The following is a 13,392-nucleotide window of genomic DNA, read 5'->3' as shown; positions in this document are numbered from 1 at the left end:
GTGGGCCTACAATACCTTCTTCACAAAGCAGACCAGGGTATGTTATTTTGATTTTTTAAACTAATTCCATGAGTACCTGGAGATAGAATGAGACAGCAGCAGGGCTGGCAGATTGGGAAGCTGTTGCTTCTGCAAAAACACAGCTAAAACCTCAGTAAGGGATGCAGTAGGTTTGCTGTGGATTATGTTTGATGGAGGCATGTAGGGTATGAAGTTAGCATCCTCCCAGCTCCCAAAAATTGCTGACCTAGGGTGCAACAGGTCTTTGTGTATTTCTTTTCTGCTTTCCCCTTTATGGAAATTAAAACTGTATTCCACCAGATTTGCTGAGGTTTGCAGTTTTGAATTACCAGTCCCCAGTACAAAATTGCTTTCTTACCAGGCAGGTTCTTTTTTATTACCATGAAATATTCCTTTCCATGCATGATCTGGTTTTCTCCTGAATTCAATTTTGCCAAAATGGACAACTTAATGTCAATTGTAAAATGGAGCCAAGTGTTTTCACATAGTTCTGCTTCCCATTGAACCTGTTGCTGAATGTGGTTCTGCCTCTTCATTAGGACTTTTGCGTGAGTGGCAATTCATTTTCCAGGTATGACAGTGCTGCAGGACAGTCAAAAACCTCTCACTTTGTGTGGGTATGTGATTTTCTGCTGGAAGGATAAGAGTAAGAAGTAAATGCAATGGTGAAAAGCAAGTTATTTCCATTAAGCACTAGAGGAAGACACCCCTTTAATCCATACCCAAAATAATTTCTAAAATATTGCAAATGTCTTCTATGTAATGGCAGGAAACTGTTAAAGAACAAAAGATGATGTCTTTATATTGGGCAATCCCTTCTGCCCATAGCCTTCAGACTTAAGCTCTTCTCAATTTCCTCACAGTCAAATGGCTTTGAAACCAGCCTCAGGAAACTGTGTGTTCTCCTAATTACAGTCATTTCTCAGAGAAAAAGGTCAAACACTGGAACAATTGCATATAGACGCTGTGAGGTCAACAGAAGTACTCAAACCATAACTGGAGACAACCCCAAGGAACTTTCTCTATCTTCCAAGTTTGCCCTGCTTTGAAAAGGGGTGGAATTCATCAGAGGCCCCTGGCATCCTCAGTTCAGCATCAACCTCCAGGAGAGTTAATTCTTCTGTGCCTTGGCTTGTACTTGTTCTGTTGCCTGTTTAGATAGTGGTTAGGCATTTTTTGTTAAAGCTGCTGTCACATTTTTCTCAAATGGATGTTCTTCCTTGAGACCTTGTCAAATATTGTTTATCAATATTAGATATGCTGCATAAGGTCTTTAATATATTTTTTCTTGCTGTTTACCACAGTGAGCTAGGCTCAAAGTCCAGTGGTTTATTTGCTAGAACCCAGAGCAACATGAGGTATTTGTCCTCTAACACCACTATTTTTGTCCTTACTGAGTATCAAAAACATTTGCCTAAAACTTGCTATTAGTTTCACTGCCTTCTCTTGGACTACAGGATATAAATCATCTTGTCCTTTTGCTAGCTTTAACTGTTGTTGCTCAATCTACCATGTGATGCAATTGCAAAAGTCCTTTTAAGCATCTCATTTCCTATTCCTATAAGTCCTCATCCAGATCTTGTAAATGTTACTGTTCTTCTAATACTTTCTTCATCTTAGCATTCATAAATACATGTGAATAAATATATTATCCTTTTCCTCCCTACCTACTATCATTTTGTGTGTCATGCATTATCTCTTCTCCATTATTCCTTTGTTTTTTTCCCTATTGGAAGAGATACTATTTGCAAGAGCTTGTAATGACAGGACAAGGGACAATGGCTTCAAACTGAGATTATGTTTACCTCAGATATTAGGAAACAATTCTTTACTGTGAGGGTGGTGAAGCACTAGAATAGGTTACCCAGAGAGGTTGTGAATATCCCATCAATGGAAGCGTTCCATGCCAGGCTGGATGGGGCAACCTGGTCTAGTGAAAGATGTCCCTACCCGTAGGAGGGGGATGGAACTTGTTGATCTTTAAGGTCTGTTCCAACCCAAACCTTTCTATGATCCTGTGATTTGAACATTGTCTCATACCTTGGCCTTTTAAATTCTTGATGCATACCAAGAATTGCCTACCTGTAATAAATAAGCACTGCCATTCCAACACAGTTTACCCATACACATGTAATTTTTACTCCCTCCCATGGAAATGCAGAGAGTGGAGATGAAGGCTGTACTCCAAAGCCTCCTGGATGTTGGGATTGTAAGACTAGAGATATGTTGTCCATTTTGTTTGCTGAAAAGGAAAGAATGTGAGTGGTGGAAGGTGCCAAAATGGAATATCAGCAGCACTAGGTCCCCTCTCCACGAGAGCAGACATCCAGCCAAGCTTGTGGGCTTTATGGCTGCTAATGGACTAACAGACCATAAACTTCCTTTTGTAGAGTGAGGAGCTGGTGGCTATCTGTCTCCACATCTTCCCAGCATCTTTCAGTTGAGACCAAATAAAAGTCCTTTCATTTGTTGTGGCTTTCTGATAAGCATGGAAGTAGTTAGCTGAATCCCATTGAATGGCCTTTTGCACAGGATCTGCACAGTTCTTGCAACCTAAAGAACTTAAGCAAAATAATCAGCTTTATTTCTCAGCTGTAAGATGAGAGAATGAAGGATAATTTGTGATAGTTAACCAAGGTTATTTGGTTGAACTACTCAATCCTTTATAGATCACTTAATGGCAATGAAGGTACAATATTTTAGATACAGCATCAAATTAATGTCTCTGAGTTCTCACCTTGAACACCATTCATTTCTCAGTGCATGCAGCAAGATGATTTACAATGAGTTCTAGACAGTAAAAAATGCATATACCAGTATCAAATGATTCTATATCTTAGGGATTTTTTTCAGTTTAGGAGTTTATGAGGCAAGATTATTTCTCTAGACGCATACATAACCATATATTACAGCCACCTGCAACACATTTGTTTCTGATGGATGGCAGATGCACAGATTTTCACTTGGCCCCTTTCTCTGTCCTCTATAATCTCTCTGGGATATTTTTCTTATAAAGATCAGATGATCTCTCTGGTGTTCCTTATGTTCTTTAGATGGTGGGAAAGTAACAAAGAAGATTTTGGATTGAAATTATCATGAATATCACTTGACAATTTTGTTCACATTTTTACTCAGGCAAGCAAACTCATTAAAAGAAAAAAAAAGGGAAAAAAGAAAGTGAGGAGAACTGCTATTAAAGCAGTCAAGCTATTTTAATAATATGGAAAGCACAATATATCATAGTTTTGACTTGTTGTCCTTAGATTTATTTTTAAAGGTGTGTTTTGAAATACTACTCTTAAAATAAGGAGCTTTTGGTCAACTTCTGTTAACAACTAAGCATAGAATCATAAAATCATAAAAGGTTTTTTGTAGGAAATGACCTTAAAGATCATCTAGTTCCAATGCCCTGCCATGGGCAGGGACACCTTCCACATATACCATGTTGCCTGCTTTTATTTGGTCATTCACTGATATGTTTTGTGCTTTTGTGGATCAGACTCATTTTATCTCAGCTTTCAGTCCTGCAGTCACAGAATGCATATCACTACCCTGATACAACAGTCCCTTGATTCATTTTTGTGGCTCTGGTCACTTAATTTCTAGGTGGCACAGATAGTGTGAGAGTGTAATGGCTCAGTAAAAAATTAGAGAGCACTCCATAACATGATCATCTTTGGATTTGAAAAAAGTGAAACACTTTAATAAAATTTAAACAATAGGAAACTTTACTATAACATCAGATGACAAAGTACTGCAAAACAAGTCTATCAATTGCTATAAAAAAATAATACTGATGGAACGCAAGAAATCACTAGATAGCTGAAAGTCATCTGAATGCCTCTTCCATTTTTGCACCTTTTTAACAGATACTCCAACTTTCATGCTTATACTTATGCCTGTAATATTGATACACAGCCTTAAACTGAGTGGATGTTTCCCTGATTTAGGGTTTCTTTCACAGTTAGGATTTGCTGTGCTGTACTGCTGATGACATTCCTGGCCATAGGAGGAACTTTGTAGGTATTTTCTATGGTATCTTAAAAGACTCCTGTCTTATACTTACATTGACTTTTGTAAACAGAATAACATCTCACCTTAGTCTGTCCTATTACATAATGTGGAATGTACATAGGCAGTGCCCTTTTAGGGGCTGGGTGAAAGGCATCTGTTGCCCGGGGCTACAATTTTGTAGTCACTATTGTCACAAGAAAGGGAGGAGGGAGAAAGAAATGCAAAGATTTCTAGTCTTAACTGTATTAATATAAAGTTAATAGCTATAAGCACCATCAGGATAATCAAAACTTTATCAGCCCAGCACTGCCTATCAAAACCAGGAAAGAACACAGGCTGGAAAAATTTTTGACTCCCTATGAGAGCCTCACTTAAAGCCAGGGAGAACTCATCAGCTAAATAAGTGCCTCTAGAAAATTAGAACCTTAAGAAACCAACACTGCCTAACAACACGGCTAGCACACAGATTGGAAGGTTTCCTAACCTCTGTATATGAGGCAACACTTAATAGCAAGAAAAGAACTGTCCTCACGATAGCTCCCAAAATAACATTTATTAATACAGGTACACAACAATGACTATATGGGTTACTTAGTCAGTGATAGCATTTAGCTGCAGGATTGTACAAAATACCCCAAAATAACACACATTTTACAGGCCACCCCAGCAGTATGCCATTCCCATGACAAACTTAACTAACAGAAAGTTACTAAACAGAAACACAAGAGTTCAACACCACATGTAACCCAAAAGAAAAGCAACAGGAAAAATATAGCTGCTTCCCATTAACACGTGTACACCCAGTGAGCTATAACAAATTATAATTAGTAAGGCATAGGAAAATAAAGTAAGCATTTGGTTGCTTACCCCTGCAATGTCGATGGAATGTGGGAGACAGGGTAGTTTGCGGGTTGCCCTCCCAGAAGTGAAAGTTTTTCTCCCCAAGTTGCAGTTAAACTTCACTTCTTTTTTATACTTTTTTTTTCCTTCAGGTGGTTCCATGTGACTATAGTCAAAATGTTCTGGGGGGTGATACAGATGCCTGAGGGGTGGGCTCCTTCAGCCTGCAGGGTGCCAAAGGGTGTGCCAAAGAAAGGCATGTTAATTTAATAACATTCCATTCTATGGTAACACCATCACTTATCAGCATCCCTCTGAAGGGCTGAAGCGTTTCCCTCAACTCATTAAGGGCCATCACCCCACAACTTGATCCTGAAGGCTAATTTTCCTAGAGATGCACAACGAGAAGTGAGGGCAGAGAGCTACATGCTCCTTTTTGCACTCATTTACGCAGCATTGAATGTTTTTCTTATCATTCCATCTAATGCTCTTTCTAAAATCTTGCCTGAAAAGAAATTACTGGTTCATTGGAGAAATAGAGTACTGTGCTAAGGTTTAAGTGGTACACACAGGAAAGTAAGAGCCCCAGTACTGCTGTTTTCATGCTTAAATAAGATTTGGGACAATAAGTAGATAATTCTGTTAAAAACACTAGCAACTGAAAGCCAAGCAAACCACTAAGAATAGTGGGAATGAGAGGAATAGGGTGTAACTAGAAAACAACAGTAAGTTACTGTATAACTCCATGGTGCACTCATGTTTTGGACCTTGTGTGGTCCTCTTCACTCACCCCTTCTTTCAGAAAAGAAAATAGCAGGATTAGAGACATGAAGGTGGGAAAGGATGATCAAAAGTGTCAGGATATGGTGAGATCCCTCTCTTCAACATGGGGAGAAGATGACCAAAACCTATTAAAACTGCTGAAAAAGCTGAGGATAATGACTTACAGTCTCTTTCTATGTTAGGACTCATGGTTGTCTTACAAAGTTGGTAGGAGTCAAGGTCAAAATAGTCAAGATGAATATTTTTCATGCAACGATCAGTTAAACTATGAAATTCCTTAGTGTGATTTGGATTCTAAAAGCTCACATTAGCTAGAAAAGGGATTAGGGAAATTCATGTAAGGAAAGTCTTCTGACAACTATTGAATACAAAGACCCTCATCTCCAGGATTGTCTGAGCTATAGAACACCAGATGCTGCGGGAACTTTCTAGGCATGTAGGTCTACATGAGCTCTTTGCATTCACACAGCATCCTGTATGTCCAGTTTGTTCTCACCCAGAACAATTTTTATGTGTGGAAAATTCTCCTGAAAAGAATATCAGATTTATTACAGAAAGCCAAAGGGCCCAACCTTGCAGGGAAGGAAGTTTTACCTCTGAAACTTGACAGATCTAATACTTTTTCCAAAAGGGATATATGTCAAGGACAGAGAACAACACATGCCGTGCTGGTGTGTTACAGGTCCAAGTATTCATGAGGAAATCCCAAAATGCGATGTGATCCTGTGCAACATTCAAGACACAAGTTAAAAAACCAAAACGGTAATAGCACAGCAGTTTATGCTGTTGGCATGAAGAGTTGTCACCAGGTGTTCATAGAAAGTCATGAGACAGTTTGCCAAGCTGCAAATAGAAGTGTATTAAAGTCAGTTGTGTGCAGTTTCAATGCCCTAGATTTTTTAAATTATTACCAGAGGCACTTTATGTTTTCAGTTTTGGGTTGACACAAAACTGAAACTCAGTGATGCTCAGCCAAAACCCACAAGTCTTGCCTAGTTTTGAATCTAAATTCTACAAAACCTCAGTGTTTATCATGGTTTCTACATGAAGTCATAATTAACCCCAGGTTTGCTCAAAACTTTCTCCAAGCTAACTAAAAATTCTATAAACTGTGGGAAACCTGGCTGAAGTAATGGGTAAGTATGAAAACATGAGCCAATATTTGAGTTCAGTCTGATTCTAGGTCTTGCTGAAAAAGTTTCGAATTACTGTAGCTGCAATGTGAATATTTTATCCCAGAGGGTAGACGTTAATAGAGATTAATTTGACTTCTGAACTCCAGGAATCTGTAATTGTTCAGTGTTATCCAGGAGTCCAAATTTACAATAAATGCACTACAATATCTTTTCTCTAAAGAAATGCCATTTAGAAAATACTCTTTTTACTCAACATGCTTATTTTCCTAACTAGAAAACCAAAAGTCTGGGGGATGTAGAGGTGATGTAGGTTTTTTGGGGAGTGGAGGTTATATTGCAGAAGTGCATATTCTTAACTAGTTTCACGTAAATACAGTTATTTGCATTCTCTGATTTGCTATCTAAAGCATTCTTCTGGGGTATTAGTAGGAAATGTTCATTTGTGTATTTGGAGCCATTCAAAAGGGGAAAAAATCACAGGGAGACAGAGAGGCAGAAACACAAAGATTGAATGACAGAGGAAAAAAATTCTGTTAGGGTCCTCGTTTGAAAATCACTGATAAATTTCTATGGCAGAAAATATTGCTGAAAAATTTGTTGCTTTGGCAGAGGATCATTCTAGAGTGAAATCTTGACCTCAGTGGGATCTCTGGAAGTTTAGTTTGTCTATACTGTACATAATCTTCTTTAGAAGCAGGTTTTCATCATGGATCTCAGTGTGGGGATGTTTACTTTAATATTATTTTTATTCTCTGCTACAGGTTTGGATCTTATTACAGTTCCTGGACTTTGTCAAGATGTCCCACATTGGTAAATACATAGCACTGAAGAAGACCCCATGAAAGGTCAGGAAATTTCAGACATATTATCATATTCTTATCTCCCACATATGAATGTGTAGCTTATAAATCTAGAGACTAGTGATTTCAAGTAATTAAATGCAATTTTTCCAGAAAAATCTTTCTTGGGGGCAAGGATACAAACATCAACATTATGCCCTTGTAATGGGTTGTTCTTGCTACAAAGAGTTATGGAAAGGTGCCAGGGCTAAGAACAACACCAAGCCTAAATCAACACTATTGTTTAGCATAGATTGTTCCAGATATTTATTGTCACTTAAGTGCAACAAATACTGGAGGTAAACTGTTTGGTTTCCAATTAAATTTGAAACTGATAATTTTAGCACCAAGTGCTATATAGTTACAACCCTATCACTGTAAAACAATTTTAGTATTAAGTACAGATGGAGCATATATATACATGACTTTATTAATAATCACAAAAAATCTATGCCTTAATTAATCAGAAGTCAACTGCTATGTAAAGATTTTGCACTAGCTTAATCCTCCTTTAATAAAACAGATTCTCTAAATAGGAATTAAATGACTGCCAAGAGTTTTACTATTTGTATCATTAATTCTGACCCTTTATTTGCAAGAATCTCTCTCCCCAAAGTAATTTATCATATCACACCAGAACTTCACACCCAGTGCCAGGCTTCCAGTGATTTCTCCCCATATGGCAACTTCCTCAGCTACATTATGTACAGTTACTGTTCAGCAGTCTCAAAGAAGTGCATCTTCTGCATAACCAGCTTCACTGATGATCTGATAACCAATCTATTACTAGAAGCAAAATAGTGATTCTTCATTAGTGATGTGAATACATTTAAGTTTAAAGTAGAAAAACTATTTCACCTTTAGGATTTACTGGTTTCTGAGGGTTTGATTCTAACAGCTAATACTTTTCAGGTGTCCATTTCAGTCAGTGGGAGAGAGAAGGACACTGCACATATAAAGTTTAGAGATTTCAAACAATTTATGCATTCACAGATTTCTTTCTGTAGATGCTCATTTCTCAACATGTGCCCCTTCTTTCTAGTATATGTTAGATAATAAATTCTATATCCAAAAGTAGTCCTGCAAATCCCACCTTTGTTTGCAGAACTGGGGTTTTGGTAATTTAAATCAGGAGGAACACTGAGAAACCCTTCCTTTTTCCTACTGGCACTCTCTCTGTGCTCAGAGTTTATGGACTGGAAATCTCCACTTCAGGTATTAGACACAGAACACATTTGGCACTACTCAGTAGTGATGTCCCTGAGGGGGTGTCTGCAAAAACTGGTCCAGGGAAATTAAATTCCTCTTTTCTCTGCAACTACAGAAGACGGTACATATAACTTACACTTCAGATGATGATGGATTTACACCAAAGGAGCAGGAAAGTAATAAGCTTCAGCACTGAGGCATGTGGAGAATCCTTCACAAGAGGAAGTAACCTAAAGCACTCATGTAAAATACATTCACAGATCACAAGATCAGAGAGACAGAACACAATCAGACTGCACAAGAGATAGTACCCATAGCAGCCCAAAATGGTTTAGTCTGTAGAAATATCCCACCCAAATGTAGGACACAGGCATCAATACCACAGCCTTTCACATGCTGAGTCAACACTCTACCATTTGAGATAAATCCCCCTACTTTCAATGGACACAGCTATATAGGCTGTAGGGCATTGTCTTTTAAAATCAAGTTAAGTCAAACATGATGATGATGAAACAAGTGATAATAATAATAAAAATTTTAATAGAAATTCCAAGGGTGATATACAGCAAAGAGGGGGAAAACCCCAAAACAATATAAAGCAAGAAGGCAAAATAAAAGCAGCTTCTTGAATGAGTGTCCTGTCTGGGAATGGGCCTCTGAGCATCTTACAGCACAGATTTGGCTTTGGACAAACAGATTGGAAAGCCAAATAAGACTTTCTGTCCCATCAAATGACAGAAACTGTAGCTAAGATTCACAGGTATCCTTTTGTAAGGAAGAGTAGTATTTGGCTTTATACTTTCAACTGTGTTCACCCTCATCACATGGATCATAGTTGTTGTAATTCATTACAAAATACTCTTTAAAAATAACACTAGAGCAATGATGGGTTTTTTCATCACTTCTTTCCTTGCATAAATGCTTTTGCTGTGTTTGAACACTTATATGAAGGAAAAGTACCTTTTTTTACTACTATTTTTAAATTAATGGTTATGGATCTTCTCTACAGGCAAATGCCCTTTGTAATTTGAATGGTTGCAGATTATTCTGAGTTGAAATGGACTCATAAGCATCATCAAGTCCAACTCTTGAGTGAAGAGCCCATGGAGTGATTGAACCCACAATCCTGGCTTTACTAGCACCATGTTCTAACCAACTGACCTAAATGAGGTCTACTATGGAAAAAAAAAAAAAAGAATAACCATGAAGGGGAAGAAGGGAGAAGAATGCTTGCCTCACACAAACAGAGAATTTTCTCACCTGTAACCACTCCTTTGTTCCAGCTGCCTGCTTTTGGTCTGTGCTTTTCCGCCAAGTCCTTACAAATACCTTATACAAAACCTTCTAAAGGACTTGCTCCTGAAGTGTTACCGCAAAGAAGCAATTCACAGTCTCAAAGAATCTCATGATTGTGTGAGAGTGTGTGTGTGTGCGTGTGTGTGTGTGTGTGTGTGTGTGTGTGTGTGTGTGTGTGTGTATGGCCAGACTTAGCGAACGAAGATTTGGGAAGGGCTTTCCCCATATGGGTGTGCCCTTCCAGCCTGCACAGTGGATATTTTAGGTGAGGCACAGATGTAGAGAGAGGGACATTCAAGCTGGGAGGGACTCAGAGAGTCTCTAGTCCATCCTCCATGTAAGGTCAGCTCTAAGGGCAGGTCTGGTCTCCCAGGGCTTTGTTCAGTTGGATCTCCAGTGATGAGGATGGCACAACCTTGCTAGCAGTCTGTCCCAGTGCAGGTTTCTCCTTGCAGTGAAACAAATTTTGTCTATATCCACTGCAAACTGCTCTGTTGCAGTGCATGCCCACCAAGCTCTGCAAAAACACTTAACAACACAAAACTGAAAGAACTGAGATCTTCAACCTTGGCAACCTTATAAATGGCTATTTAAATCAGAAAGTTGCTTTTCTGCACATGCCACATCTCCTCTTCCATATTCCCTAAAATATTTCTGAAGACTGTCCATGAAACTGGAGTGAAAGGTGAAAAGTCATGGAAGTACCCTATACCACATGAACAGGAGATAACAATTATATCAGTGTCTTGACCTCATGATCATATACGGTTTCAAAATGTATTTAGCAGCTCATGGGGTTTTTTTTAAGTAGCAGTGTCATATTATTCGTAAATCTTATTCTTCCTCAAGATAGTGTTATCCTAAGTCTCTCATTAGTTTATACATTTATGTGATTGCATTTTTCCTTTTGATCTGTCCATTGGTTAGATGCAAACTAACAAGTAAATTTGCCAAGTAGTCAGTACAAGGAAAATTTTGCCTCAGAGTGACCTGACTATCTAAAATCAATTCCCCGTAAAGAGCTCAAACAATAATCCAAGTTAGATGTGTCTAATGTATTCCTTTTGTTCAAAGCATGAGAGTACAAATAAGTGCGAGCAGACACAGGCAACTATATGATCACATATATAAAGGACAAAAGCAGAAATGTCAGAGAGTTTTGACGTTCACTGAAGGCAGATTACCTGGCACTTGGAAGCAGTAAACAGGGTTCCTTAACAAACCCACCAAAGCAGTAGCAACAAAACTGAGGAATGAGAGGGGCAGACTGCTCGAGCTATACTGCCAAAGCCATACAAACAAAAGCAGTCATGTGGAGCTGGAATGCTTCCCAAGTATCACGTCCTGGCCCTCAAATCGAAATGGCTGCCAAGTGTTTGCTGAATGATGCTGTAGCCCTGCTTACAGCCTCCATTTACTTTGTGCTCCTAAGGTGGAGGATTATTGATCCCCAGTTGTACAGTTTAATGCTTTGTGCCCATGCACTTCATTTTGTATTAAGAGGATCCCAAGTACCTACAGGTTTTCAGCTGCTTTTGACTAATATTCTTCTTTCTTACTCCAGTCACTAGGTGGTCTTAAAGTTGCTGTGCCTGGCATCAGGGGAATCCTTGGGATAATTCGTGGAAAAAGAGAACTTGGAGTAATAACACCTGTACCACTTCCCTCCCTATTTATGTTTGGTTCCCCCCATCTGTGAGAAAGAAGGATATTCCCCTCCATACAGAAATTCAACAGCATCCCTTCATTACAGATAGAGATGATTTAAAGCCAGTTCGAGGTTCAGTTAACCCTTCGGAAGGAAATGTATAACTCTGCGGGGAGCAGTAATAAAAATAATGATGTACAGTGAAGGGAAAGAGAACTCTTTTCCTGACCTGCAAGGTTCATTTCATACTAGGAATTACTGCAATTCTGCAGAACATTTCACACATAGCTCAGTTTTTCTGAGTTTCAATTCTGTTTCCAGATGGAAGTGGGAATAAACTTTGGGTGAAGTTGTGCAAGACTGCTAGAAAAGGACAGCTGAATATGTGAAGATGGCCAGAAATATATCTCTGGTTCTTAAGGTGCAATTTACAGTGAAAATGGCTAAGGTCTAACTATTTTATATATTTTTATACATTCAAAATGCTTATATGAATAAACAGTGGAAAATGTGGATGGGCTTCTGTTAACTGAAGTCATGTTTACGGCCAGCTGTTATGCTCCAAGGTGTGCAGTCTCATCTCTAGCTGCCACTCCAGAAAGACAGAGATGACTCAGAGTTCCTGGGTGATATCTGCCACTCCCACAGGGATCTCTTTATCTGGATATCTCCAAAAAGCTAAAACCCCACACTTGCCACAAAAAATGCCCCACAGACAATGAGGGTTCATGTGGGTATATGCATGCAGAGGCACCATCTAGTCCTTTAGATTTCACTTCAGGAAAATTTCCGTAAAATTAATGGGCATTTTGTCTGATGACAGAATCAGACCTTCAGTATGTGGAAAACATGCCCACACTTCTGCTACTTCAACATTCAGCATCTGAACTTTGTCTTGAAATAGCTTGTGTAGACTCCTGTATGTTTGCAAATCTCAGGTTTCCAATGAAAGATCATAGAATCAAACAATGGTTTGCATTGGAAGGGACCTTCAAGATCATCCAGTTCCAGCCCCTGCACCATAAGCAGTGACATCTTCCACTAGACAAGGTTGCTCAAAGCCCCATCCAACCTGGCCTTGAACACTTACAGTGATGGGCCATCCACAATCTCTCTTAGTAACTTGTTCCACTTCTTCACTACCCACATTATAAAAAAATTTCTTCCTTATATCCATTCTAAACCTACTTTCTTTGTATAAAGCCATTGTACCTTGACCTGTCACTACCTGCCCTTGTCAAAATTCCTTCTCCAGCTTTCTTGTAGGTCCACATGAAGTACTAGAAGGTCTCTCCTGAGTCTGCCCTTCATCAGGTTCAACAACCCCATCTCTTCCAGTCTGTTGCCATAGCAGAGGTGCTCCAGCCCTCTGATCATCTTCCTCGCCCTCCTCTGGACCCATTCCAACTGGTCCACATTCTTCTCAAGTTGAGGACCCCGGAGCTGGACTACAGATGGGATCTCACAAGAGTGGAGCAGAGAAGAGAAGAATCACCTCCCTTGACCTGCTGGCCAAACTTCTTCTGATGCAGCCCAGGACATGGCTGGCTTTCTGGTCTGTTAATGCACACTGCTGTTTTATACTGAGTTTCTTGTCAAACAACAT

The 13,392-nt window shown here is 39.1% G+C and overlaps 1 pseudogene; it reads right to left on the bottom strand.

Annotated features, from left to right (window-relative positions):
• Positions 1-13,188, bottom strand: part of LOC139671432 (probable RNA polymerase II nuclear localization protein SLC7A6OS) — a 129,225-nt pseudogene extending 116,037 nt beyond the window's left edge.
• Between the last annotated feature and the right edge of the window lie 204 nt (positions 13,189-13,392).

This window comes from Pithys albifrons, chromosome 4 (genome assembly GCF_047495875.1).
Source record: "Pithys albifrons albifrons isolate INPA30051 chromosome 4, PitAlb_v1, whole genome shotgun sequence".
In the NCBI taxonomy this organism is placed as follows: domain Eukaryota; kingdom Metazoa; phylum Chordata; class Aves; order Passeriformes; family Thamnophilidae; genus Pithys; species Pithys albifrons.
The sequence above is the reverse complement of the archived record's forward strand: the minus strand, read 5'-3'. Positions and strand labels throughout refer to the sequence as shown.